The sequence below is a fragment of the Vanacampus margaritifer genome, chromosome 10 (genome assembly GCF_051991255.1).
Source record: "Vanacampus margaritifer isolate UIUO_Vmar chromosome 10, RoL_Vmar_1.0, whole genome shotgun sequence".
NCBI lineage: Eukaryota > Metazoa > Chordata > Actinopteri > Syngnathiformes > Syngnathidae > Vanacampus > Vanacampus margaritifer.
Window position 1 is genome coordinate 10,797,155 of NC_135441.1, and position 5,967 is coordinate 10,803,121.

The following is a 5,967-nucleotide window of genomic DNA, read 5'->3' on the forward strand; positions in this document are numbered from 1 at the left end:
GCTTCCTGATTTCGTCACAATTGCACATCACGCCCCAAACACAATGTCGCTCTGTGATATCTCGGTGGAAATTAGGGGTGTTAAAAAAATTTATCAATTCGGCAATATATCGCGATATTACAGCGCGCAATTCTCGAATCTATTCGATATGTGGCCGATGTTTAAACATCATTTTTGTAATGGAAATTACAAATTACTTACTTAGGGTTCACACGTCAAGCATGGACAAATGTTATATTAATTTACATTAAGCCTTAATATTTTATTTCAATGCTGTTCAAACATAAAATACAGTGGCTCACAGTTATAATAATGAAGTTTCAGATAAATAAATATATTTTCTTACAAATCTTACTGTGTACATGTACAAGTTTACTGATGAGTATTTTCTAAACTTGAGTAAAACAAAAATCGCAAAAATCAACTTATCAACGGTATCAAATCGAATCGTGACCTATGAATCGTGATATGGATCGAATCGCCAGGTATTTGGCAACTCACACCCCTAGTGGAAAACAACGGGCTCGGTACAAGATGTATTCTCCGGAGTTTGTGAACTCAAAAATACCGCGAGAAATTATCTTGCAGAAGCAAGGTTACAAAAGGTCCGGGTCAGCGTGGGAAACGAACTCTGGTCCATTTAAAGCGGACTAAACAGTGCAGGTCTGAATACACCTTTGGTTTCCCCACTTCAAAATAATAATAGTTGGCTACAAAAGGCCTATTTAGATACATTTGTTTTGATCTTGACTCAGGCAACAAATGTACAAGTCAGCAACATAAGTGTTTCCAAATGTTACTAACAAGATCAAGCACTATGATTCGCGCCCACATTTATTCAACGCCAGCAGCCTTGCTATGGGTTTTATGAGATGCAATCAGCCAAACCCAGGCATCCATCGCTGATTATGCAGTTGGTAGAAGAGCTAATCTGCACACTACGCAGCGTAATTAAAAACAAGAGCTGACAAGAGGGTTACCGGTAGTCACACGTCTCAGTATGATGCAGCGGAGTTATACATCACATCACTATAAACTACTAACCACAGACGGGATCACAGAAGAAGAATGACCGAGCTCCAATAGATGCTGTGTGGACAACATCAATCACGTGATATGATGCTTTAACAATGCTACTGCCTAAGAGTCCATTGAATGAAATGAAGTGCCGCAGGTAAATATTGGATGCCATTCGATTTTGCAGCAGTGTGTGCAATATTTTAAGATTTTTTGCTTTCTCGACTAGATCAAAGCAAACAGGTGATTAAAACATCCTTTGTTATTTGATAATGTATATGACTACTAATTAAATACAGGTATTTGACTGTCGTCTCATTTCATTTTGATCAGGGAGCTTAGCAAGTATCAACCCTGTGAATTGTAATTTAAGCAAGGGAAAATATTTTCGTGAGAAACAATGTCTGAGATTGCAAAAGTTGGCAAAAAACGAAACAAAACGGAAGAGTAAGAAAGAAAAAGGGAAAACAACTGAAAATAATACCCTAATGTTTCCAGCAGACTGATGTGGAGAAAGGAAGGGGGAGTTTTGGGGAGGTGAAGGAAAGGAGCGTAGGTGTAGGAGGGGATGGAGAAGTTGAGCAGCATTCCTGTCTGAACACACCAAACGGGACCAGGAAGGAGGAAAGAAGCTAATCCCAAATCCAGATGCCTTCAGGACCAACAGAGGGTCAAACTAATCCAAACACACTCACAGAGCTCCATCCCTTCTTGTGTTCTGTTGTTTTTCGCAGACTTTTACAAGTCAGCAGACATCAACCGGACTAAGACGTCAACCGGATACTTTTTATGCCTGCTTTTTTTGTTAAATTTTCAATGCAGCAGGACTTTGTTTTGGAGTCTTTATTTTGAATAATTTGTTTTGTCTGTTGGAGGAATTTACAGGTGAGTGCATGAAAATGTGTTGAACTCTCACAATGCATTTAACCTGATTGTTAGCTCTAATGTGTGTCAAATCATCTAAAAGGTAAAGTCTTTGAATTTGCAATCACGATTTTGTGTGTCTATAAAAGTGATCAACAAAAAAAACATAATTTTGGGGTGGTGAATCCAAATCTGACTTGAGCTTTTTTTTTTCTGTATTAAACCTCTAGTTGTTTGTTTTTTTTCAAACCAAAATTTCATTTTATGCAATGCAAATTTTTTGCAAAGCAATACTTTTAACAAAGCAGGTTATAGCTGGCAGTTAAAAGAGGAGCTCAAAAGTACGATATGTACCCAAATAATTTTGATTATTACAACAATAAGAACTTTTTGACAACTGCAGATACAGGAGACCAAATATAGGGACAATGTACACATTCAATTCTGTAGAGTAAATTTGACTCTATTTTAATAAGAACCAAATAGACTCCGTTTTAGAGTAGGCTAATATTTACACTTTGAAGAGAGTAAAATAAAGAATTGAAAATAAATAAGTAAAAGTCACTCAAGGATTGAGGAACAAAATCACGACCTTCAGCTTGGGAGACTGCCACACTACCACCTGAGCTATGCCCCTCATAATGTATGCTTATCTCCAAGAGACCAAAAACGATTGTCTCTTGGAGTTAGGAAGATTCTAGTGACATGAGTGATATACTTACACACAGCAGGAGATGCGTGGTCTTAGGTGGTGGATCGGTTGTCTCGCAAGCTGAAGGTCGTGAGTTCGTTCCTCAGCCCTTGAGTGACTTTTATTTATGTATTTTTTTTTTCAATTCTTTATTTTTCTCTCTTCCAAGTGTAAATATTTCTCTAAAACTGAGTCTATTTAGTTACACTCTGAATTTTGTCAAATTTACGCTACAGAATTTACTGTGCTGTTGCCAAAGTTATCCGATATGTGAAAATCAGTCAACTATGATAAGCTAATGTTGACAATGATTCTATGGAAAGGGATCAAAAGTTAAATTGGTATTGGGTGAAAATAAACATTTTAAAAAATCTGCATAAAACAATCTGCATAAACCACTAATATAAGAATATCAAACGTGCTGACTGCATGAAAACTAAAGCATACGGGGGGAAAAAATGATGGCAAATTTGAAATCAGCAACCAAAAATCGTATCGAATCAGTTAAAAATATAATGCAACAGAAAATGAAAATAAAAAGTTGGCCAGTGTAATAACTAATTTATATGTTTAAAAAAATGAATTCCTGTTTCTTGCACACAGAGGTTAATGAGTACCTATGAAATCATTTCAATATAAGATGTAACATAAACTAGCATTGTCATGCTAGAAACCACAGCGTGCAGCCTCAGCTTAATTCCTCAGGCAACATCCACATTAAGTACCCTCAAGACTTTTTATTGATAAATATCTGATGTGAGGCCATCCACAGATTCACTCATGACATACAGTATGTAAACCAGGACCAGGATTCTGGAATGTGGACTTGCTTATTCCTGACTCTCATTCTGAAGATCAACCTCAGTTGCCTGGAAGGATCAAACTGTTCCACAAGTGAACATTTGCCAGCTCAGTCTCAAAAGTTAGCTGCAGCCTGTGTGGTCCTGTTACAGCTACCAGGAAGTACCAGGCTGGAGTGGGTGCACTGCACAGGAATGTACAGTAAATGTGTGCCAGTGCCAATTATCATCAACAAGGGGTCCATTTAGAAAGCATTTCTACACACTCTTATTATCCTAATATTTCAATTGATATTTATTATGAGCAAGAACACGGCTTCTTGAGAATGTTGAATTCAAAAGAATACGTATTAATTGGCAATGCTCTACCAGTCACGGTCAACCAACAGTCATGTCCAAATGCACTTTTGGTGGCTCTTTCTTCTTTCTTTCTTTCTTAAATGAGAGAAATATGTTTTGGAAATTCTGATTTATTAAGTGTCTGAGTAGACTGCTTCCGAAACACGAGACTCTTCTCACCTCTTATTTTAGCTTTCCCTCCCCCCTTTTGCTTCTCAGTTACTCTCTTTTGAAAAGAGTCTTTTCTCGTCACATTTTGTCCTTTTCGCAATCTGGCAACATGTCTAAGCACTCTGTTTTTACTGTCTTCTGTTACTTCCGTCCTCTTCCACTGTCTCCAGAGGAACTGCTAAAGTCATTAGTGACGAAGACCACGCAGAAATGTAGCTTTGACCCAGGAAGACTTTGATTCCAGACCATTTTATAGTGGAGTCGAATTTGAATTGAATTGCTCTTTAAAGTCATGTTAGTATCAAAAGGGGTTGCTCGCATCCAGGAAATATTCAAGGTGAGAGTGAAGACTGAAGTAAAACCTTGTCAAATATGTTGTACATACTTTACTGACCAAATGGAAAGTAGTTTTAGACCCAGGTCGTCTAGACTTCTAGGGACTAGGTTTAAAGAGCATTACAAACCCAACATTTGTGCTCCACAGTTGACCCTGAACTTTGACCTCTTCTTCCTTCATCTTGTTTACCTTAATGATGTGTTTGTGCACATTTACCACATACTTTGTCTATAGGATTACTTCCAAAACATTTCATTCTTATACTATTAGCAATAAAACTTGCAAAAGACAAGACTTGCAAAAAAAACAATTTGAAATGTGGACTCGTCAGACCACAGCCCACTTTTAAATTTGTGTCACTCCATCTCAGATGACACAGAAAAGCCGGCACATCTTTATGGGTGTTGCTTATACAATATGCTTTGTATAATAGAGATTCAATTTGCATTTGTAAATGTCGTGACAAACTGTGTTAACTGATAATGGATTGCTGAAGTGTTCCTGAGCCTGTTTTCTCAAATTACCTTTATTATGTCGTTATTACTTTGTATTTAGATGTTATTATTAGGTCTGGGGGGAAAAATTTGGCTAAATTGACCACAAACTTGGGCGACACAGAACTTTCTGCCTTGAAAAGGGCTGGCAAGGCGATTACCTGATTAATGATAGATTAATCGATAGGATAATCAATTCTAAAAAGATTAAATAGTGACAGCCCTATTAATTAATTAACTGCCATTGACGGCTATAAACGTCAAAAAATCATTTTAACTATTTATATTAGTTAAAAATTGTTTCTACTTTTGTTAACAAGAGTATGAAAACCTATTAAAAAAATTATTGTACATTTAGAACAGATATGAAATTTGTGATTAATCGCGAGTTAACTAGTGAAGTCATGCAATTAATTACAATTTTAAAAAATGTAATCGCCCCTTGCCCCAAATTTTTAATCATCTTTTTTTTAAATGAATTTATGGTAGTGGATGAGTTCATAATTAATGACATTCATTTGTGCGAAGACATTGATCATGTTATTAATGATTTCTCATAACAGATAAATACCAATATGCAGCACTTTATTTCTATAACTCTCTTCTATTGTTTACATTTTCAAATGATCATTTATACAACATTCCTAGAAAATCACAATTCCCCATTACTTGTGAGCTTCTTCTTTTTTTTTTAAACAGGCCTGCGGGCTACTCATCTGATTCTTAGGAGCTCCTGGTGCGCAGGCATCATGTTGATGACCCCTGCTTTACACAATGATACCAGTTTTTAATAGAGTGGCGCCTGAGGGATTGAAGATCACATGCATTCAATGTTGGTTTTCAACCTTGCTGCTGATATAAAAAGATTTCTCTTGTGATGATATCATGGACCGTGGAAGATGAAATCCCTAAACTTTCATTCTTAAAATGTTGGACTATTTGTTGTTGTTCACATAGTGATGAACCTTGCTTGTGCTAGCCTTTTGGGGATACTTCCTTCTGAACCCAACCATGAAGCTCACCTATATTCCAATATAATATAATATAATATATTTAGCATTTCTCAACTTTCTTAGTCCTAACCCTAACCTGTTAAGCTTTTTTTTCTTTTTAACATTTTGCAGGCACCAAATTCAAAAGGGGAGAATGTTTGCAAAAAATGCTCATCAAATATATTGCCTTTTTAGAGTATTCAATAGAATACACAGTAGGTTGAACATGATTTGCACATGAATATTTCTCACTTCCTACAGA